This window comes from Panthera pardus, unplaced genomic scaffold (genome assembly GCF_024362965.1).
Source record: "Panthera pardus isolate Hobbes unplaced genomic scaffold, ASM2436296v1 HiC_scaffold_2, whole genome shotgun sequence".
Taxonomy (NCBI): domain Eukaryota; kingdom Metazoa; phylum Chordata; class Mammalia; order Carnivora; family Felidae; genus Panthera; species Panthera pardus.
This window is the reverse complement of record NW_026526765.1, coordinates 102,028,092-102,052,327: the sequence shown is the minus strand read 5'-3', so window position 1 is coordinate 102,052,327 and position 24,236 is coordinate 102,028,092. Positions and strand designations below refer to the sequence as shown.

Genomic DNA, 24,236 nt, shown 5'->3' with positions numbered 1-24,236 from the left:
TTTGCTGACCCTCTCCACGTTGGGTCCCTGCTGGGAGGGGTGACAGCAATGAGGGACTGGCCCAGGGCTGGGCCACCCTCTCTGGGCCCACTGTGTGACACTCCCGCCCCCCCCAACCATCCCACTTTCCCTAGGAGGAAGAGGGCAAATTTGAACCCTTTTAAAGCCAAGGTTAAGGACTCATTAAACTTCCTCTCCCAGTAGAGGGGTCTGGGTGTGGTTCCAGGTGTGGATGGGACCTCAATGTGGAAGCCCGCCCACCTGTGAGAGGGGCCTGCATTTCCAAGTGCACATCATTTCATTCGGCAAGGAGGACGGGCAGTGTCCTGTAACCTCTGACTCATCAGGCAAGAGGCAGGGAAAACTGTGCCCGGATGACTCTAAGCCAGGATAGTGGAGCCGGTTGAGAAAGAGTGACAGGCAAACAAATATAATATCGACCCTTAAAAAGATCATTTTAAAAGTAATTACATAAAGTTGTGTGCTTCTCATTTTCAAAGATGATTTGAGGAGACTTAGACTTTTCAAGTTAAAGAGACTTGAAATGAAGAAAAAGAATTTCTCAGGAAAAGAAGTATACCCCAAGTGGAACAAGAAATTCCCCAGCATAAGTTTCAACGAAAAAAAAAAAAAGCCTGGTAAACTGACTTCAGCACATGGTGTTCATGCAGAGACGAATAGACTAAATCAGAACTGATAACGGGCCATTTTTTATATGGGCCATAGCCTATATTTAAACATGTTTAGCTTCTGGTTTTTATTTTCCTTGTCTTAATAGAGGGGGAGGTGGTGGTAAATTGAGGCACAAGAGTTTTTAGGTGATTTGAAGACAAGATATAATCATTCTAAGGCCACCTTCATAGTTCATCCTTCAGAAATAAGGTTTTCTGGTTCTTGTGTGAAATCCTTAGTGAAAGGTTTGATCGCCTAGGGTGTCACTAGGTTAGACTTTAAAGAAAGGATTTTTCTGTTGTGTTCTTAAGGGGTATGTGTGGTTTGTGTGTGTATGTGTGTATGAGCAGTTGCTATAGAAAGATACAAATATTGACTAAGTATATAGAAAAATTTTAACACATACTATAGATAAGCTGTATAGGTGGACCAGGATTCCCAGAAAAGGAAATACGAAATATTAGTCCCGAGGGTATAGGAATGAAAGAATACACTGCCATGTTGAGATATTAAATATAAAGAGAATGTTTAGTGCAATTCACGGAGCAAACAAATACATTTCCTTTTTAGGCCTGTAGGGTGAGACAGTGCAGAGAGGCCTCGTTTGAACACCCTAAGCAGAATACAGCCCTTTAAAAACCAGATGAAGGTGATGATTTTGAATGTCCAGAGTCGGATTATGTCATTATGCCTTCAGCGTCCTACTGGAGAGAACCTGTTGGTTTGCCACCATGCGAAATGGTCCCAGCTGTGGTTTTTAAGTATAGCTATTTTTTAGAAAACATACTATCCATTTGGGACTCCTCCCTTGTACGGTGCTATAGTTGTTTCTTTCTAAATTACCTTTAGTTGTTTCTATGTACCCATTCTGGATCAGTTCCCTGGGGTTCCTTAACAAAGAATCCCAAACTGGGCAGTTGTAACAACCAAAGTGTGTTCTTTCATGCTTCTGGAGGCCAGAAGTCCAAAACCAAGATGTCAGGGAGGCTGGTTGCTTCTGGAGATTCTGAGGGAGAACTATTCTATGCCTGCTCCTGACTTCTGGGGGTTGCTGGCCATCCTTGGCATGGTTGGCTTACAGACGTATCACTCTAATATCTGCCTCTGTCATAACATGGTATGTTCTCCCTGTGTCTCAGTCTCTATTTTTTTTTTTTCTTCTTATAATGGCATCAGTTGTTGGATTAGGGCCCATCCTAATCTGATAATGACCTTACCATCACTAATTATGTCTACAAAGACCCTATTTCCAAATAAGGTCATGTTCTGAAGTTCCAGGTGACCCAGTACCTTCCTTCAGTTTTATTCCTTCAAATCTTCAATAGAATCAAAACCTAGCCATTAAACCTATTAAAACTATCATAAGAAGAGAAAAAGAGACAGAGACAGAAAGGCTTGATCTGTGATAAACCTCGAGGGATCTCCCTAGAATAAAGTCCTTGAACTTTAGTGCTTTGACTTAGCAGTATCTATTTTTAGGACTCCCTCCCCCCCTGTTTTTACTGGATTCTAGGCTAAATGTCTTATAGTTGAGACTGCTGGATGAAGGACTTTTGCACACATGAAGTGTTATGCTTGGATCTTTTCAATAGTGCTTTTCAGAGTGCAAGGGAAAAAACAAGCCAGTAGTGCTCCTGAGGTGTAGTCTAGGCTGTAACCAGAAGTGTGGGAGAGGAGGCTGCATGGGGGGAATCCTAGAATACATTCCTTCTTACAACTAAAACACAAGTCCCTCTCTTGTCTTGGCCATCTGAGTTGCTGGCGACTGTTGCCTCTTGTGCATGATTTTAGAGAAGGGCCCCATCCCTGCCTGTCTCTAGAGCTGCCTGTGAATTACTCTCTGTGTCAGTGCAGATCACATTCTGTACAGCTGTGGGGGGCACTGTCTGGGACAAACTCCCTCCTCAGCTCAGTTTATTAATATTTTTGAGAACCACCCTTGTGCAGAATTACCCACTGGACTGTTGAAGGGAAGGGCATTGGCCTCTAGATAGAAACCCTGGTGGAAGATGCTCATCAGCACCGTCTGAAATTATAGAGAAGATCTTCCTGGGAATTTGACATCTCTTGCATCAACCTTTCTATTTCTCTGCTGAAAGAAAATGCCAAAGCTCAGAGGAACGCAAAGAAAGAGAATGATATTAAACATAGAATGATTTTAATATTTGGCAGCAGCCTACGTTCTTAAAAAAATCCCGTTTTCATTGTCGTGCACCTGTCGTTACTCTGAATGAGTTCTCTCTTGATGGATGGTGGTCTTAAAAGCTTGCTGTTTTTCATTAGCAAAGTGAAATGGGGTGCCAGTGTGAATGCTTTGTCATTCTGATGGAGTATAATGCATGAATCAGTGTAATTATTCAGTGTTTGCGTAATCAGCAAATTTTGAAGGGGAATGTTGCACAACTCAGAAGTGGCCTAATTTCACCTGACAATATTCCATTCAGTCTCCAAGCATCTCCTCCAAGAAGCAGTGAAGTGTTGGTGGATTTCCTTAAGGCACAAGGCAGCGATGGTGGGAAATTGAGTTGCTCTAAATCACGTGCTAATTATGAGCATGCCCAGTGGGCCCTTAGAGGCTCTTACTCTAGATTGCAGATAGGTTCATCCCATTGTCTTAGAAATGCCATTTATTTATTATGCATGAAGCTCGGTATATTGTTCCACGTGGACCCAGTGATGAACAACCAGCCAAATCCATTAAATTCCATTCAGGAGTAGAGTGAGGCCCAGAAATATGGGCAGTTGGCTGGGAATCCTACCAGAAAGGCTGAAGCTGGATAAAGGGCTAGGCCAAATCAGGGACTCACTGAGAGTGATTTGAGAAAAGCTACATAGATTAAATGTCCATTCTTCTTTTTGAAGCAGAGAGTCTCTTTTACAAGGAAAGAGTTTGTTCAGTTGAGCTGTTTCAGAAACCTGTGCAAAACTGTTTGCAAAGAGGGCGACCAAATTTTTTATTAACTCATTTAAATCAATTTATTTCAGCCCAGCATGACGCCAGAACCAAAAAGTCTGAAGAGTGCCCCAGGGCTGTGTCTCACAGTCATGCAGCTCTCATCTAATTTGGACTAGATTGCTTTCTTCATTAAATCTAAAAATACTTTCAGGCAGGCCACCTTTCTAGGGATTTCATATGTGGTGAATCAGATTCTAGGGAAGAATCCTTGCCTTCCTTAGAGCTAGTGGCTTTTGAGTCTGGGTGTGTTTCCTTTCCTTCCATGAAGCCATCCTGACTTGATCTTTATTCTTGATGACAGCTCATAATAATAATAACTAACATTTGCTGAATGCTCACCATGTGCCAGGCACTGTTCTAGGCACTTCACGTGTATCAACTAATGTAATCCTCACATCCTCCCACAAGTAAGGTACTACGGTTATCCCCATTTAGCCCTGAGGAAATGGGCACAGAATGGTTAAGTAGCCTGCCCAAGGTCACACAGCCAGCGAGTAGTAGAGATGGGGCTAAGACTCCAGCCTTCTGGTTTCAGAGCTCACTACTCAATTCTGAATACCCTCGAATACCAGTGGAAGGTGTTCTTTAGTTACAGCACTCCAGTATCCCCAGGCAGAGAGTCTGAGGACCTTGTAGGTCTGGGGCAAATAGATTTCAAGCATAAGAAGTACATGCTTTTGACATGCAGTATTGGCTTCTTTCTGGGGTACCTAAAACCTTTTTAAAAAGCAGAGCCTAATTGGCAGTGGGATGTGCTAAAGCGTACTCTTATACACAGCTGATGGAAGGATCTGTTTTATCAAAATCCTCTTAAAAAAAAAAAAAAAGCAAAGCTTAGAATCAGCACTGCTGGCACCTTTCTCAGTGAAGCTGTATTAGAAAGGCCTGTCTTTGTTACGGGGCCAACATCTTGAAGAATACCTGTGCCTTATCAGTTGCTCTATAGCTATTTATGTTTCAGGTTATATGAGTTACTGGAAGAGTCCTTTTTAGTAATTAAAAAAAGAAAGGGGAGGTGCCTGGGTGGCTCAGTCAGTTAAGCGTCCGACTTTGGCTCAGGTCATGATCTCGCGGTTTGTGAGTTCGAGCCCCGTGTCGGGCTCTGTGCTGACACCTCAGAGCCTGGAACCTGCTTTGGATTCTGTCTCCCTCTCTCTCTGCCCCTCCCCCACTCGTGCTGTCTCTGTCTCTCAAAAATAAACAAACATTAAAAAAATTAAAAAAAAAAAAAAAAAGGAGGGAGGGAGATAATCTGGGAGGGAAAGAGGCCCTGACATGGCTGCTCAGTCCCTGGGTGAGTCCCTCAGTCCCTCTGTTCAGCTCAGAGTGAGGCCCACAGGGGACACCCCGCTAGGTGATTAGTTGTCTGGGATTCACGTGGCCTCGCTTGCACTGCCCATTCTCTCCTCCTGCTGCAGACAGAAGATTAGTGGGGTGGTGGGGATGGCCAGCTGGGAGGGGAGGGCTTGGGAGAGATGTCAAGGGAGAAAATTGGTGGCTATTCGATGGACTGGGGTTGGTGGCTGTTGCCTGGGAAACCCTGCCAATTACAGAGTGAACCAGAGGAGGATCCAGTTTGGTGTCTTCACGGACAGATTTATAGACTGAGAAACAAAACCTTGTTACCCAACCCAAAGGAAAAAATTAATGTGAGAATTAAGAGGGCCCAGGCAAAGTGGGGTTCAGGACAGTAGTTTCCGGAACTTCTTTTGGGTACAGAGGAGGGGCAATCACCCAAATTAGGGAAATGGTAACTTTCTTTGAATATAAGAACAATTCTTATCTATAAAAAATATATATATTTATCTTAGTGAATATTCACATGTAAATCCCAACACAGTTTTCTGCTCTTTCTAAACTTTAGAAAGCTACATGGTCGAGAATGTAGTATTCCACCCTGAGGTCTTGGGCAACACTGTTCCTTCAAAATATCTTGGAAGACATTTCCCGTTTCTAACCAAATGATTTATCTCCCCTTGGAAAAATGTATTAGTAAAGCACGTTGAGACTTAGGAGACGTGGTAAGCAAAATCTTAATTTCCCTTTCTTCAGAACTGACATTTATTAGACTGTGCACTTTCGACATATATCTGATGAATGCATTTGACAAGAAGTGTTGGTGCTTTGCTGCCTTTGTTGAAAAGATTGTTAGGTCGGTAGTAAGACTGTGTCCAGCTTCCTGGGAATGGAGAACTTGATTTTCCAAACAGATTGTCTAAAGTCTCCCAGGATGCCCTCTGGATAGGGTCTGTTTGCTCAGTGGGGATGCCTCTGGCTTCTTCTGTCACTCCTCTCTACTTTCATTCAGAACCTGGGAGACACGCAGGTTGGAACAGAAAACAGAGGGCGGTGGGGACAGGAGATGGGAAAAAAAGAAACGTTTTCTCTTCTAGTTCTAGATAGACCCTGGAGCCAAAAGGCAGTGAGGCAAATGAAATTCAAAGAGGAATTTAAATTTATTCCTCAAAGCCAACTTCCCTGTGTATGTTTGGTTTTCTCTCCTGAATATTGGTGTAGCCACTTGAGTGCACCACGGAGAGGAAAATCTTAGTAGAATTAAGTTTATTTTAGGGTGTGTGTGTGTGTGTGTGTGTGTGTGTGTGTGTGTGTGTCATGTGGGATCCCACTGTCCTGAATAGGAGCTAGGCCTGGGCCATTTCTGTATCCTTTACACCCCTAAGTTTTCACCCATTTCTTACAATTGGGCAGTTACTTATTCCCACTTTGTTTTTACAAATATGAATGTGTTGACTTATTGTGCAACACAAGCAGGCTGGCTCACTTAAATCCACGCCATAGTTTTCTAGGTCTTGATGTCTGCTATTTTTATTTTATTATACACTTAATTGCGGATTGCACTTAAGATTTTATGCCAGTATTACTCCGGGCACTTAATTTCCATTCTGTGTTCTCATCTCAGATTTTCTCTGATGGTGACTGGTATTTTATTCTAAGCATCAGTAGCTGGCCACAGAGTCAGAATGGACCCAAACGTTCTGGAACAACCTGTTTTGTCGAATTTACCAGTGAGGAGTAACTAAAACCCAGAGAGAATTGGATACAGGACTGATTTTTTTCCTCAACCGCACAGCTGTAACTTTGAGGCACCCTGACGACAGCAGTTGATGTGTGGTTCTGTGAATTGAAAGCTGGTACACTGTGGAGTTAGTGGGCAGCCATTGACCCTTGTATTTGCAGAGCTTTGGATTAATGTGGGGAAGTCATCTGTGATAGGGCAGGAAGGGAAGACAGCAGGACCACGGTTTTCCAATATGCCCTCCACTGTAAAAAAAAAAAAAAATGTAAGTATGGAAGTGAGAGAGGAGCAAGAAAGATTGCTTCCAGGGAAGGTGATTTAGGTGAATGCTGGCTGCTGCTTTGCTTATGGTGTCCCAGCTGTCCACAGTAGGCATGCATTTTCTTTCATAATTTGTTAAAGTCTTGGAATGGCCATCTCTTCAGGACTGAAAGGAGTGTGGTGTTACTGCCCTCCCTGTCATTCAGCTCCCGAACCCACCATGTGGGGCCAGCTTCACCCTGGGTCCTGGTTCTAGAATAATTCATGGTTCTCACAGCTCTCTCCCTTGTTTTTCAGATAGGAAATAACCACTGTTGGACTGAACATGTCTTTAATCACTTTTGACATTTATGTATTTAGGCATTTATTTTTGAATAATTTTAGATTTACAGAAAAATTTTTAGATTTTAGATATACAGAATTTTTAGTAATTTTAGATTTATGCAAAGGGTACAGAGCCTTCCTGTACACCCTTCACCCTGCTTCTCCTATTACATTATTAATAACTTATATAACCATGGCACTTTAATCAAAAGTACGAAATTAACATTGGTAGAATGCTATTAGATAAACTACAGATTTTATTTGGATTTCCCCATTTGTTCCATTCATGTCCTTTTACTGTTCCAGGATCTAATGTGGGGATTCCTCGGTTCATTTAGAAGGTAGTTGTTTTTATTTTTATTTTTTTTTTAATGTTTATTTATTTATTTATTTTGAGAGAGAAAGAGTGCACAAGCAGGGGAGGGGCAGAGAGAGAGAGAGAGAGAGAGAGAGAGAGAGAGACAGAATCCCAAGCAGGCTCTGTGCTGTCAGCACAGAGCCCAAAGTAGAGCTCGATCCCATGGAGCGTGAGATCATGACCTGAACTGAAATCAGGAGTCAGATGCTTAACTGACTGAGCCACTCAGGTGCCCCAAACGTAGTTCTTTTTAAAGGTAAAATCAGAACGGGATTCTGGCAGAGTAGGTATGTAGCTTTTCCTATCTTGTTTTATATACATAAAAAAACAAGGTGTTTTTTTTTTTTTTCTAGGAGTGGTGTGATACAGTTAAGCAGTCAGCCCCTCACTTCTTAAAATGGGAATTTGTAAAATTCTGTAAAACCCAAGCCTCTAACCGTGGTTTCTCCCCTGCCTACTCGAAGTGTTATTGTTGACCAAAAGCGGGTCTCTGAAGGAAACAGGCAGAAAAAAGAAAGTGTTTGGAAAATCTCATGCTATTTTTTTATGGCATTTCTTATAAATCAGCCAGGTTTTAAAAGAAGTGTAGCTTTTGTTGAAAAAGACCATTTCAAGGGAGAACATTGTACAGTTAAGCCTTTGCAATCAGTGTGGCTACAATGTGGATCCTGGGCCTGTGGCCGGCCTTGCTATAACCAGAAGCAATGTGGTTCCACAAGAGGAACCACAAGGAAACCAAGGCCGTCTGAAGTCTGAGAAGAAAGCTTGTCTAAGGTCCCAGGAGTGAGTATAAGAAAACAAAATTTAAGTCAGGAAATTGTACTATGGCTATGTTTGGCATCTGGCTCTATGAATTCTGAGCAGATTGTAGACAAATATTTACTCAGTTACCTTGTATTTGCCTCAGATATCTGTTTGCTGAGTCTTTTTGCACAGATTTGTCTCCCTTCCCTTCCCATTTGCACACATGAGACCACATGTTAGCTTTGCTCTGTTACATAGCAACAGGCTGTGCTGCTGGCCGCCTGAGTTCTCCTAGGAGGGGGCAGGGAGGGAGTGTACGGGTCCCAAACCTGCATTGTCTTCCCTGCTGTGAACGATTTCCCAAATGTGCAGGGACCAGATCTGCCTTGACAAGAATCCCCGAAGAATCACTGAAGCTTAGTCACGTGAAGGTAATGAGGTCTTTTAATTGGCTGGAAATAGTCTGGAAATATCTGTCAGGAGCAATAGTATTTTGCTGTTTTCGTGGGTACCGATCTTCCATTCCAGTCTTACTAAAGGGTAAAGTGACGACAAGCAGAATTGAGGGCTGGGGAGAGTGTGGTGATAATTTATAACTGTGGATTGGAACTGAGCAAGGCCACCCGGGCAGCGAGATGGTTTGCGGCTTTGGGTGGTAGTGGGGTGGGGTGGGGGGGGATAAATAAGATGGGCAGTTAGGAATATAAACCGTTGAAGGTAACGAACTCAAGTCTCCTTTTCCTTATTAATTCTCCGGGTTCCCTTCTGTTGGTCCTCAAACAAGGAGAGAGGAAATCCCTCACCCTTTGTTTAGAGACCACAGGTCAACTTTGAATAACAAATGAAAATGGAAATGTCCAGATATCTCCCGCTCTCAGCTGTGGGACCTTGTGGCCAGGGTGCTTGCTACACAGACTCCTTCCTTCCCAAAGCCTTGTGCTGGTGTTTACGATTTCCATTAAAAGAAAAATCTTTCTTTAGATTGACAAGACAACTTTCAACACATAATTCCCAACTAAAACTTGCAGGTTGGAAATACAGTTAGCAAGCAGTTCTTGATTCGAATGCCCTGCACGTCTCTCATACTGAACACAAGCAAAACCAAAGCAAGTGTATTGTGATGGAGTTATTATTACTTTTATTATTTTGCTTATGTTTCCACCAGGGAATTAATTTCTTTCTTACTTGTCTCCCATGCCTAGGTCACTCTTGTGTATCTGTCACTGACACTGTCAGATTCTCTAGAAATGGTGTGTACCCGAAGTGTCCTCATGAGCAGAGGGCACAGGATTTAGGGCCCAAGGAGTTGTGACAGCCTTGCTCAGTGCCCATGTGTGACTCCACATAGACTGAGTGACTTTCCTCCAACTGTATGTTGGGTTGACTTGTTTTGGGACCATTTGGATGCCTTTGGTCCCATGCCAGTTTGCTGTAACTGCTTTGTCTATTTGTAGATAGACACAGAGGTAGTGCCTATGCAACACAAAAGGAGGTCTGATGAGTTTTAGTTAATGTGGCCAGTGCACATGGCCACAGGCAGGCGAGATCACAGGGAGTGGACGAGCATTGAGGCTTATCGTCTCAGCCGTGCCCAGCATCCTGCCCAGCCGAGCTCTTAAACTTTGCCAACCACGGTTTTCCTGAGTAAATAAACATGGGACCCCCACCAGCTAGAGAGGTACACGTAGAACAAGGCCTCCAGGCCTACCACTTGTACTGCTTTTTGTGACCAGCATCGGGGGATTTTGGAAGCTGCTTCTTACTCCTGGGGCCTCTTTTCCTCAGACCCACTGCTTCTGGGGATTCCAGCAGGTCCTGGGCGTTCTCGGGCCTTCCCCTTTGTGTATTTCTCCGTGCACTGTGAACAGGCACCTGAACAGTTCCTGTCAGCTTTTGTACATCTGGAGAGTGTCTTCTAAGCTGGGAGTCTTTCAGCTGGGGAGCCCTTACCCTGACAAATACAGGTGCACTGCAAGTTTTCATGTGTCATCATGGTGCTCCAAAGCCTAGATTATTCTAGCCTTCGGGCTGAACAATGGATTAGGTATTTTTCTGAAGAGAGTAGAAATGGAAGGCTGGGCATTCTGGTGAATGGGAGATAAATCTATGTCCTTACACACTGTGTCCTTTTCACTGGCTCAGTTACTGACTTTATACTAGAATACCTTATTTTCTAAACATTTTCTATGTAAAGATCTGGCCTCATTGACTAGAATATTAAACTCCTCAAGAGTGATAATCCCATGTTTTGTACGTTTGTTCCCTTCAGAGTATAGCAAAGAGCCAGCTTGTGAAAGAGCGTAAATTCTAGGCTGAAGAGTTTGGGTTCGGTCCTGAGGACACTTGGGAGCCATTGGTGGTTCTTGAGCGGTGGACTGACTTAACAAAAGCAGTGACTGAGAATATGATTTAGTGAGAATGTTTTGGCTCAGAAACAGAGGTTGTGGTTTCGTGTATTCCTGTCTTTAGAAGTTTCTGGTAGTTATACTAACAACAAAAATATGTGATGGATTAAATAAAATCTCTTTGTAAATAAGGCACAGTGTTTAAGTCTGTGCAAGGGTAATGTCCTTTATCAAGGGATTGCACAACCATCATTTCCAAGCACACACAAGCCACACTCAGGGTCTCCACACTGTGTTCTCAACATCAGCAGATTTGGGAGAGCAGTGGCCATCCATGATGGCCATTTTTAGGATGTTTCCTGAATCTTGTCATTTCTTTACAGTTTTCTCCTCGCTTTGAGTAGCATTTTGGTGGAACATCTGATACAAAGAGCACAGGAAGTTGTTGAAGGATTTTCATTTTGGACACATCTAGCTCCTCAGGCTTGAAGCTCTGTACCCCATTCCCTGCTTCTCACTTCCTCTGCTTCTCAAACACTGATTGCCCTTTACGACTTTCGCCATTGCACTGGACTGCACTTGCTACGCCAGACTGGCTGAAGGCAGTAGGGAAAAAGCACTAGCCTGGTGGGTGCAGACCTTACCCATGACATTGACCACTCCCTGCTCCTCAGCTTACCTTTCTTCAGTATGGAATTCCTTAAGTGCTCCCCTCCGACCACCATCATCACCCGAGGGAATGAGCATTTGATTTAGAAGACAAAACAGAAATCTTTCTGGCCAAATAAACACTTATGGACCAAGGAGTCAACAGATGGAGGCAGGAAATTTTAGAATCTCATCTTCTTAGGAAAGAAAAAAAAAAAGGCAACGTGAAAATGGAATTGCATGACCACATAATAAAAGCCATTGTGTGCTAATTGAGTAGTATAAGCATAAAATATGGCAGAGATGCTTAAGCACAGAAGAAAGAGGAGCTATTGATTCCTAATCCTGAGGGTGATTGTTAAATTTCAGGATGTTAGTGACAACTCACATTTGTACCGTGCTTTCCAACACACTTCTCACACGTTACCTCTTTTAAGTCTTAGAACAACCCTGTAGATAAGAATTGTCATTGTTCCCATTTTGTATACTAGGAAACCAGGGCCTGGTAAGATTTAGGGACTGCACGGTACTCCTGGTTTCCAATTTCTGTTGCCATGCATTTTCCTGCACAATATGGGAAACAGTGTTTTCTCTGACATAAACAGGGACACAGAACAAGAACAAAGTGCCTGAGTTACCTTTGAATATCAGAGCATAAAGAGACTGTCAAAAGCAGCCAGTACAAACTCCCTCCCCATCTGCTGTCACTTTATAGTTGAGGAGACTGAGACCCAGGAAAACCTCTTGAGTCAACGCTGAGAAGCAGCATATGATGGACCAGATCTTTGGCCTTCCCGACTCCTAATCGCAGTAGGTTTATTTGTGTAGGGCAATGGATTGTAAGCTCCCCACGTCCACCCTAACTGGCTGGTGGCCCAGTGACTAGCGCTTAGTCAGTGCTTAGTAAATGTGTGTTAAACAGATGTATGAATGATTGACTGACTTTAATTGTAACCGTATGCAAATCAGTACATTTCTTTTATATCTGTCTTGACCTAGTTTTCCTACGCAAAGATGTTATTTTTCACTCTGCATTGAGAGGGTAATGTTTATAAAAATCCCGAGGTAATCAGCTGAGAGGCCCTGAATGTGTATAAAGTATCATCAGTGGTATCACTGAGTTGCTTTTCTGTGGTACTCTGGGTTAATCAAAGGCCTTTGTTATCGTTGTTTTAAGCACAAATCTCCAATTTATTATTTAGTTCATTGCTCTTATTAACTTATTTGAAATGCAAATAGCAGCAAAACATAGGTCAACAGCTGCAGCTGTGGGTTGCAGACAGTGGGGGCCAAAGCACAAGATGGAGACGGGATTCTTGGGGACGACCAGCAGTGGGCTCCCACACCCTCCCCGGGGATTGACTGCGGAGGACATCTTTGATTACAGGGGAGGAGGGAGAGTCTGGGGGACAAGTGGGCAGAAGAATCTAAAAGGAATTATTGATCTCAGTCCCTGAAAGTAGAAAAAATGAGTAGACAGCCCATACCTGCCTGGTAAGATTCATGGCCATCCCGTAATGGATCGTTGCTGGGGAAGCAAAGTCGAAACCTTCCAGTAATTGCTTTTGGACTATGGGAAATGACAGTAGTAAGGGAGATAATACGTGCAGCACGCTTGCCTTGCACGTAGAAAGCAGTTCCTAGATGCTAGCTAATATTATTCTTTTTCCTCTGATTTTTATTACAGTCCTTATAATCAGATGTATTGTACAGGATAGTCAGAAACTCTAAAATGATGCAGACCTCAATGAACCATAAATCTTGTCCTAATTTCACACAACTATTTAGGCAGCTAAAGCCATCAGAGAGAAGAGAGGTGTTTGGAAAATGTGACTGGATTCCCTTAAACATAGCAGCAGCGGATACCCAAGGGGCGTGTCATGTGGCTGAGTGGGGGAAGTTTTCAATGGTGTTTTGGTTGTGCGATTTTAGAATGACTAATTTGAAGAGAATCACCAATGTATTCATTGGTAGAGCAATGGCAACTTGGATTTTGGTCATTTCCTAATGAGATGCAAAAAGTGGCGTCAGTGGAAATGAAAAAGAAGTTGAGAGGCAAGATTGAGGTAATACAAGGCACTTGTGCTGTTTGGTTCTTGGACGGTCGTGGCAGAGCCGTTTAGGAGTGAGTGCTGCTGGTAGAGGACCCTGAATGACCCTGAATGAGTTGGAGCATCTTTGAGACAGGAAGAATTCTGGGGCTGCGGAGGTTTTACGTAATATATATAATTTGATTTTGAAAGGGTTCATTTATGGAGGAACTTTGGGATTTGGGCAATCTACCCATTTCAATTATTATAGTGATTATAGATATACCCATTTATTGAGCGCCCACATGCCAGGCTCCTATGGACAAGACCTCATTTTTCATTCTTCCTACAGCCCTACGAAATGTGGGTCCTGTTCATCCCATTTATTGATGAGGAACCTGAAGGTCAGAGCCAGAGAGGTTATAGCTAGCAAATTGCAACGTCTGGATTTGAACTCAGGTTGCCCATTTCCACAGCTTCTTTCATTGCCTCTGGGAGAGCAGTTGCCATATGCAGTCAAGACTTAAAAACAACAACAACAGCAACAACAACAACAACAACAACAACAACAACAACAAAACCCCGTCTTCTATAAAAAACTATAGAAAGATGATCCTTCCTTGAAGAAAGAATTTAGGAATCAGTCAATATATTACTGCTTAATAATATATTAAAGATATTAATTATATTAAATATATATCTATTATATTTAAATGACATAAGTATTATATACTTAATATATGAAGACAATATATTACACCCCATTATGCCTACATTTTGACTTACTTCATAGGAATCCTTAAAAGCAGCAACAACTCTCTAAGTCTTTGGAGGGAATAAAAATGTCTAGGGTGTGAACACTCCTGAAAAGGCAAATATGATATGTTAACATAAAGAAGAGTATTACTGGGTGCCTATTTCCTAAAGGGTGGAACGTAATTAATATCTCCCAGCTTGGCTTTGTATGTGAAAGTATGGGTTTAAATTGACGTTTTATATTGCTGAGAAACATTAGAACAGTGATTTATCTTACACCCTGGAGGATGAAGTGCCTTCTAGACTCTCTGAATGTTCACTAAAAGCAGGTATTGATGGATTTTAGAGGGAGCCTCGTAGGCATGGAATGATGGAAATCAAGAAAGGAACATTTGGGAAGATTCCACATGGATTTTAGGGGTCTTCCAGGAACTAGAGTTTCATGCCGAATTCATATGTGAGTCTGAGCCCAATTTTAAGGGGAACAATTTTCCGCGAATAGTGTGGGATCCAGACCTCACTCGTGGTTGTTTGAACTTGAGAAGCAGGGACATGCCGCCTCTGTCCACATGACATAATACCTTTAACCTGGTAAGATGATACCTGACTAGCTCCTTGTCATTGCCTTGTCTTTCTGGTGTCCTCTAGAGCTAAAACGCAGGACTGCTTTAGTTTTTGTGGAGGAGGGCAAAAATGTGCTTTTGAACCAAGCAAGGGAAGCAGTGCCACCCACTGCTTTATCTTCTTGTATTTCCATTTTCACTTAGAGCATAGACGAGAATCTGGAAGCAGAGGAAAGATACTGTCGATGAGGGACAGAGAAAATGGGCGGTGTTGGGAACCCTCCTGTATGTTGTAGGTTGAGAACTTAAAAAAACAAACCCCGAAAACAAAACAAAACAAAACAAAACAAAACAAAACAAAACAAAAAACTCTTCTTGTAACCATTTCCCAGCTGTTTTTGAAAAGACTCTGAAAAGCAAATAGCATCTTTAATCAAGAGCAATAGTATTAGATCGTTTACTACAAGTTATACTTTTCTTTCAGCCTGTATTTATTTTGCAAGGCTAGAAATAGCTGGAGTTATTTCAGCACCCATGACTATTGTCTAGGAATTGAGTGTAGGTTGCAAATAGCCTGGATGACTACAGTGTTTAGAAATAAGCCTTTTTGTTTTGCCAGTCTCTTTAAGGCAGAAGGGTTTATAAACGTTCCTGTGGTTCGTTGTTTCATGGTGCCTTCTTTTGCATCAATTCAGTAGCCTCGCGATGCCATCATTTTATGCTAGAATATATTATTTTAGGTCTGTCGGAGAGTGACAGGGCTAGTCTGTGTTCCTTGAGACAGGTATAGAGGCAACTTCAGACTTGTAAGAGATCTGTTAATTCTCAGCAAGTAGAAAACAGACAAGGAGGAGGAATCATACCCTTTCCGTCTCAGGGACCAGAATCCTGTGTGACTTGCTAGAGGCTGTTGGAGAATCTTTGCCCGTGGGGATCTTTAAGAATAAGCTACAGTGGCCATGGAATTAAGTGCTCATTGGTCCTGGGCCTTGGAGTATTACCTGGATAGATGAGGTCTAGCCTTAGGCCTAGGGAATTGGCGATTCCATGTGCCAGAAAGATGGCAGAACATCTACCACTTGGTTGCTTAACTCCGGAGCACGTCACTTGCATCAGGTGAGTAGTTAATAGTGCTCCCAGACCTTGGCAACATGGTGGTCCTGTTAGAACATATTGCCTCTCCCTTAGATTTTGGTATCATCATCCGGAAGAATCCCAGGTCTGGGTCAGGTGACAGAAAAGAGCGCAAACTCAAGTCGGCCAGGGTGTTTGACTTGGTGGTTCTGAGGGGGCCAAAAGGATGAGCTTTGATTCCAGATGCACCTGGGTTCAAATCACAGCTTTGCCACTCACCAGCCATGGCTTTGGCCCAGTTACTGAATTTCTCTGTACTTAGTTTCTCCACATAGCCAGTGAAGTTCATTGGCTAGCTCTTGTTGGCAATTCGAGTTAATGCTACAATATGCCAGGAACACATACTAAGCTGTCAATAAAGAGTAGCTGTATGGTTTGTATGGTTACTAGCACTGGTACTGGCCGGGATGAGCAAGCCGAAAACGCTTCTCTCAGAGACTGCGTGCCACTCAAAGGGCCTCCAGCCCCCACACCAGGAAGGAATCTGGCGGACAGACGGACAGGGGAAAATTCCAGTTAGTGTGGTCGGTGATGTTCCTGACGTCCTCTGCCCTGCTTTCCTACCCTTGGGATTTCTGCACTCTCAGCTCACATTTGGCTTTACTGATGGTGTGGTGAAAAAAACAGGTGCTGGAAAAGCCGGACTTGACAGCCAGTTCAGAGTCCTTACGGGCTGTTGAGTCTGAGCGCCGTAGGTGACCTCACTCCACACGAGGAACCAGGGCGCTCGGCTGATCTGGTGGTGCTTAAGGCCTGATGTTCTGTGACCAGAGACATGGCATGTCACTTGGCAAAACGGTGGTGATTGACAAGATGAGTGTCTGAGCTGGGGAAAAAGGAAGAGCTGAAAGTTAGAGGCAGAAGTGGGGTTTTTTTTGTTTTGTTTTTCCATTCAAGTCATTGTTAATAGGATAGCGTAAAGGCCTCTTCGTTTCCTCTGACATCTCCTCAGAGTTGCTAACTTGAGAAATCTTTGATGGGGGGCCATGACATGATGGGAAGGACATCTTGTTCTCCCTTTTTATTTTATTCCTTGGAGGAGAGATGAGATGAAAATAAAATGGTTCTAAGGAAAAGGAAGGCACTTTTTTTTTTTTTGAAAGAGAGTTAACCTAAAATAGAAGGAAGTAGCTTTTTATAAACAGCTGACTACCTTACTCTTTCTGGTTACATGCATTACTGTATGGTCGTGTTCATGAAATATCTCTAAAGAAATAGAAGGATGATCACACAATTTTTGTTTCTGACCTTGGATTCTATTACCTCAGTGGAGCCCAGAGGCTTTGCTGTTTCCGTGCACTCTGAGGGACCCAACACAGTAGGGACTTAGTAAATATTACATCATTATCATTAAAAAACACTCCCTACACTCCGCTTGGAGACCTTTACGTTGTATGAACGCACACGGGTTGAATATTTAATTACAGCACCACGAGGGTTGCTCAGGGTGATTATGTCGCCCGGTGCAAAGCCTTCCAGTACAGTGTGTGGGGATTTTCATTTCATCCGTCTTTTGGAGTTTGCCACAAGGGGTCTCTGAGGGCTGTAAAAGCAAAACCTAGAGGAGCCCGAGGAGAGGAGACTCACTGGACATCCTGTGTTAGAGTCCCCTGCCTCCACTCTAAAGCGTTTTGTAAGTCAGGCAGTTAGGCTTTGCAGTCAGTCTGTTCTTTTTCTTTAAAAAAAAATTTTTTTAATGTTTATTTATTTTGGAGAGAGAAACAGAGCATGAGCTGGAGGAGGGGCAGAAAGTGAGGGACACAGAATCCGGAGCAGGCTCCAGGCTCTGAGCTGTCAGCACAGAGCCCGATGCGGGGCTCCAACCCATTAACCATGAGATCGTGACCTGTGCCGAAGTTGGACATTTAACCAACTGAGCCACCCAGGCACCCCAAGTGTATTCTTTTTCTAAAAGAAGAGAGGATGTGTGTCCAACAGTTTCAGCCTAAGTGGATGAGATTCCATATTTCTGCCATCATTGCCCCCAAATAGGTAACCTAAGAACTGAGCTTAAGTTGCTTCTCCAGCAGCCCATCTTTGGCTTCTACTAAGGAATCTGAGCAATGTTTAGGTTAAGAATCAAGGACCTTTGATGTCACTTGAGATGATACCACTTAATGGATGATACCACGGCATCTGTCTGCTGTATGAGTGCAGGTATAGGAGGAAGGCATCCCAGTCATACACAGGAAGCCTTGTGGGATCATCCTTAGTCTCTGCAGTGGCTCCTGTGGAAAGAAAAAGCTTGGGCTCCAGGATACCCATGCTTGACTCCGGGCTCTGCCATGATCTTGCTCTGTGACTCCGGACAAGTCACTGAGCCTTCCTGAAACTTAATGTCTGGAAAACAGGGATTTAGAATAGACTTGTCCAGATTCACATTTCTACAAACTGGGTTACTGGCAGTGAGCCCTCCCATTGGACTGCATCACCCCATCCCTGAGGGCTTGTTTTCCCCGGTCTTGGAGATAACCTGCTCTATGCCTTCTTGCTTCATTTTACCCACCATTTTTAGGTCCCATCTAGATGCCATCTTATATGGAAGCCTTCCTAAACCCCACATCTGCCTGGTGATCAGAATCATCACCTGGAGTTTTAAACTCACAGATTTTAACCCTGACTCCAAGGATTCTGATTTACCAGGTCTAGATTGGGATGGGTCATATGTAATTTTAACAAGCACTCTATGTACTTCTGATGGGTCAGCTGGAGTCAGGAGCCACCTTTCTAGGACCGCTAGTTCCAGCTAGTTCCTGGTGAACCATTAGCTCTTAGCTTCATGTCTGTCTCCACAGTGGGTGCCTTACTACCTCATGAGGTAACCGACCCCATTCAGCCAGTCTTTGGAAATGTGCCTCGACTCTAAAGTGCTTTAAATTATCAGTTGATTGGATCTAAAACCCATCTTTGTAAGTAAAATATAGTCATTTATTTAATGACTACATTCAGTCAGTTACCTATTTTTAACAACTTGTTCCTGGATATTTATGAATAGGTAGAATCATAGCTTGTGTGGGATACATTTATGCAGCTATTTAAAAATCTCTAACTATAACTTTTAGTCTAAATCAACCTCTTTTCCTATCTACCTCATTTGCAAAGCCTCTTTACAACTATTCTACATCTGTTATTCCATCGATAATTACTGTGTTCTTTTCAAAAACCTTGAACTACAGTTTCAATTAGGGAGGCTTTTTCACATGGTCCTCTCCACTCACGAATAGTAAATAAATGCCCAAGCATCCGTCAGTGAGAAAGCACTGGATTCCATCTTGAAATCTGATCTCTGACATCAGAGTGGGCTTCCATGCTAACTGCGTGGAGAAGCCCCGTGTGGCATGTGTGGTCATAGGAAGCGAGCGGCAGCTGCTCCGGGATGGGCACTGGGGGAAGACTTGCCAAAGGTGCTGCTGTGTCTCCAAGACCTGAAGGAACGGTGGGAGGCAGTCAAGTAAATGGGAGGGGACAAGTATCCCAGACAGAGGGAACAGCATATGCAAAACCCCAGAAAGACCAGGAGGAGCAGACTGAAACATCCTAGCTGTGGTTTGCATCACTAACATAAAAACAGAATAATTTATGAGGCATGTCTCAGCTCTTTGAGTGTCAAGAATTTTTTTTTAAGTAAAAAAATTTTTTAAATGTTTATTTTTGAGAGGCAGAGACAAAGCATGAGTGGGGGAGGGGCAGAGAGAGAGGGAGACACACAATCTGAAGCAGGCTCCAGGCTCTGAGCCATCAGCACAGAGCCCGATGTGGGGCTCGAACCCACTGACCGTGAGACTCGACCTGAGCTGAAGTCGGATGCTTAACCGACTGAGCCAGCCGGGCTCCCCTTAAGTGTCAGAATGTTTTCTTGCTATTTTCTCCTGCGGTAACAGCTTCTGTGGCTTATACAGAGCCTTCCTCTGAGGAGTGCCACTGCGTGAGCCACATGGGAGTCCAGGGGAGTGAGGGCGGCATGTGAACCCGTTTCCATTCCTACCATCTTAGGGGAGAGCATGGGCCCCTGGAATCATGGTGGAGGGTATTCCAGGGTTCTGTTATATGACGGACACCTGTATGTAAAATGCATGGGATTTGGGCCCAATGAGTATTTGGTGTAGTCTAGTTCTCCCTGTCCTGCTGGACTGCAGCCCTGTGATGACAGAGCAGTGTTCCTACCAAAGAAGCTGGTTCCGAGCATCCAGAGGTGTGTCCCTCCCTTCCTCCCCCTGCTCTCTCAGGGACAGCCTTTAGCCCTTGTACTGTCTACAGTCAGCAAGGCCGCCTGATAACGTGAAGCCAAGAGGATCCTCCCCGTTGAAGTCCGATAGTGACAAGACTTGTCTTTCTGGCTGTTCTCTGATAATGTGTCAAGGGAAATGCAAGCCCCAGGCAGCAGTAGCTGGCTGGGTTCCAGAGCCAAAACTGAATTAGAAACTCATTAAATACTTCAAACCAGTAAAGCTGGCTGGGCTGTGCAGTGGCTGGGAAAGTTGCAGGCAGAGGAAGGGAAGGGCGGGCATCTCTAGTTGGCAACTGGCAGGCTGTGAACAGGGCAAGACGGTCCAGGAAACAAGACAAAACAGGGCCGACTTGTCCTTCACACAGACATGTTTGTGAGTATGCTAGTTTGGTGCAGCCGCATAATGTATGCTAATTGCTATATTTCTTTTTTCCCCTTTCACGGGAAATGCTCGGTCGGAGAGCTCCGAAACCAAAGAGGCAACACAGAAATGCCAAAATGTAGACATGACAAAAAAAGAGAGAGGGAACAAAGGGAAACAGAGGATTCGAGTTTACAAGATGGCTGAGCATTGCTGCTCGGTCAGCACCTGTCTTTTCTGTGCAAGTTGTAGAGAAAATCAGTAAGCACAATGGTGTGTGATGTTTTCTGCAGTATCTGGTCCACAGTCTGAAATTGGTTAGTTGGATTTCTTAAATCCTGGCAAAAATTCCACCTGTGGCAAAAAGGGCAAGTTGGCAAGATGAATTCCTAGAGGAGTTACCATAACTTCCAGAAAATATGAGCTGGTTCCCTCTTTATAACCTCTGACAAGACACCTCTCTGGTTAGATAAGACACAAATGCGAACTTGAGAGGGGAAGGCACACAATGGAGCCCACTTAAATTAATTACCCACTAATAGGAAAGACTCACTTAGAATATTTTTTTGCCTATAGTGTTTGCTAAGATACCCTTGGGCAACTGTCATTCTTCAAATCAAATAAAAACAGACCAGCATATTAAAAGAATGGTTTCTCTAATGAAGCTTATAAAAGTGCATAGGTATTTTATATTGGAAAGAAAAATGGGCTAGGGAAGAAAAATATTTTTTTTCACATCTGACATCAAAATTCCAAAGGTTGAAGTATTGGTGAGTGGACTTATCTTTACCACAAGAACACTTAATTTTTTAGAATAAGAAAAATATGTAATTTATTATTTTTTAAGTATGTTTTTAAGTTTAATTTTTTAAAAATTTATTTTGATAAAATAAATTTTTATTTTATTTTTTAATATAAATTAAATGTTTTTTTTAAATGTTTATTTTTTTAAATATTTATTTAAATATTTATTTTTTTTAAATGTTTATTTATTTTTGAGAGACAGAGCGTGCACAAGAGGGGAAAGGGCAGAGAGAGAGGGAGAGGGACACACAGAATCTGAAGCAGGCTCCAAGGCCTGCTGCTAGTGTAGAGCCCAGTGAGGGGCTCGAACCCATGAACCGTGAGATCATGACCTGAGCTAAAGTTGGACGCTTAACTTATTGAGGCACCCAGGTGCCAAAAATCGTCCTTTTTCTTCCATGTGGTTTGCATAATAACTGGACTCTGGTAAACCCACTGGTACCTGCCTCTCCATGGAAGATAAGCTTGTTACTGAATTCCAGATGCCAGACCGGGGAGAGCGCCAGGAATCATCTAGGACAAATGTGCATCCCTGATTGTGATCGTCACTAGGCCCTGACCTTCTGCACTCCAGCCTTGCAGTTAGGAATGTAGTAGACTTTTCTAGCCTCTTAGAAAAAAGTGCCAAAGACTTAAACCTGACCCAGGACGTATGTCACGACTTCCTAGGTGTTGGGGTCCCTCTTGTCTTTGAAGGAGCCAGGAATCAGGAACAGGTTAGGTTCTCCTGTCCTTGGACTGTGGACCTCAGGGGACAGGTCAAGCGCTGTTCACCTCTTTTTGGCTCCCCTCCCTGTGCAGCTCACACTGCTCCTCAAGGCCCTGAGCCAACGAGGACTCAGGCGTGCTCGGCTTCTGCCTTTCCAACCCTTAATTTTGAATCCTTGCCTTTTCTTGATATCTGAGTGTGTTGAGTGAGTAGTGCCCTCGACAACCTTTGTGTGCCTGTCTCATCGTTGTATCTTCTCTCGGGACAGCATCTCCTCCAAAACAGATGGGAAGTATTCAGTGCTACTTTCTGGAGCAGAATCAGATGCTCTTTCTTTCAGTTCTACTCTGGAGCCCCCTCTGAGGACACACTCTGGAGCCGGAGTCAGTGCATTCTTCTCCAGAGCTGGCTTACCCGTCAGCATTTTTACTGGGACAAAATGTACTCTCAGTGTACACGTTTTATTTGTGAAAGAGCAAAGAGTAGTGCATCATAAGAACTTTGCTTAGCGTGCATATGGATAATTGCATTATACTCCAACCCATAGGGAACAATGCAAGATAGGAGTGTAGAAAGTGATTTTATGCATGCTGATTTTCTTGGGGAAACCTGTTATTTCTCATGGAAATTAAAATCTGGAGATTTTCTGAAAAGCATTTTTGAAACTCCCCAGTTTATTTGCCTTCTTCTCTGAACTCATTCTAACCCAGAATTTTAGTTTTTGTTAAAAGAAGATCGAAGACAGTAGAATTTACTTGACTGCTTGTCTGAATCACTTCTGCATGGTAGGTTTTGGACCTTTATCCCCAGGAAAGCTATGTCTGTTGGTTCAGAATACATTTATCGATGGTTTGAAAACTCCCCTTAGCCAGATTTTATTGAATTGTATCAGAAACAAATCTCTGCTTGTTAAGTAAATCTTAAACCAACTACATGGCCCTGAACTTATTCCCTGTCTCCTATATCAAATTTACCCAGATCTGCAGATAGAGTTGTTCAGCTACAATCTTCTAGAGAAAGTCAAGTGTGGTATGGGGACATGTGGGAGTGCCCTTCCCTTGTAGTTGAATATAAAATCAAAATGAAATCTTCCTAACGATGCCCTCCTTTAATTTTTTTTAAGGAACAATAGGGGTGGCTGAATGGCCAGAGGCAAAATTCAGTGTACTTGTGAAAAAAACAAACAACTCTTGACACTTTGGGACGTTTGGAGGCTCTCATCATGTAAAAAGAACTAGACAATGCTTCCTTTTTATTTATGTAGGGCAGTGAGCTTTCTACGAATGGTGACTCAGGTGTATATTTTCCAGTTCCTGAAAGGTACATCACCTGACCTACTCATTTCTAAAGGCTGAATTTCAATCTACATGATTATATTAAATCCTATTCTGAAATTGCATGGATGGTGTGTGCAGCAACAGGTATCTGTATTTTTAGCTGTCCTATTTTGAAAAAGACCGTTAATATCTGAATGCCTCTAAGTGGAATGCCTGATCTGGGTTCTCTGAGATTTACATGAAAATTGCCAACTTGGCACGTGATTTTCACAAGCTTGTGAAAGCATTTTGTTAACTAATACATTCTAATTTAGTTGGATGCCGTAGCTCATATAGAATTATGTGATCTAGGGACCATTAACCACCATCAGGACTTTGAGGGAAGAGACAACTCTGGGAGTTGGACAGGAGATCTTCCCAGAGGAAACAAAATGTGGGCAGGATCTGCAAGGGATTGATTAGATTTAAGTAGGTATGAGGGCTTACTCTATGACATAGTAAATGGTGTCATCAAACAACACCCTTTATTTAAAGCAACCTGTAAGCCAGCTGTCCCACTGGGGTGAAAAATAAATGCAGTGACCAGTTGGCATGAGTATCTGATACACTGAAAATTTCAGTTACTTCGTGTAAATTAAGTGAATACATAGACACTATAAATTACTGGTTTATTTCACGTAAACTTTTAATAGGATAACTCATTGAAGTGAAATGCTATTGGGTGAAACGAAGAAACTGAGTGGCTGAGTTGAAAGTCAAGGTCTTGCTTCCTGTTCATCAGCGTATGATTCCACATGAGGCCTGAGTCAGCAGTGAGCTGGGTTCCATACCCGCCCCTCCCCTCTAAAAATAAGAAGTGGTGCGAAGGGCCATAAGAAGGCAAACTCTATGTATGACGTTCTTAAGAGAATACTGAATTAGTTCATGCAACGGCTTCTTTTGCTCTTCTAATTGATATTTTGCCACTAAGAAGTAGGGTTTGGGTTTGGTTGAGGGTGGAGAGGTGAGAGGCAAAGGCTGTATGTAGTT

The 24,236-nt window shown here is 43.0% G+C and overlaps 1 protein-coding gene and 1 long non-coding RNA gene across 2 annotated transcripts in view; one reads left to right on the top strand and one right to left on the bottom strand.

The window, feature by feature from the left end:
* The window catches only part of MAP1B (microtubule associated protein 1B), a 99,668-nt gene that overhangs the window by 33,719 nt on the left and 41,713 nt on the right, over positions 1–24,236 (top strand). The window lies entirely within an intron of this gene.
* Positions 6,216–11,548, bottom strand: LOC109275030 (uncharacterized). The gene is made up of 2 exons (XR_002083947.2): positions 11,377–11,548; positions 6,216–6,910 (listed from the first exon to the last, which is right to left on the bottom strand). It is a non-coding gene; the product is annotated as an uncharacterized LOC109275030 (long non-coding RNA).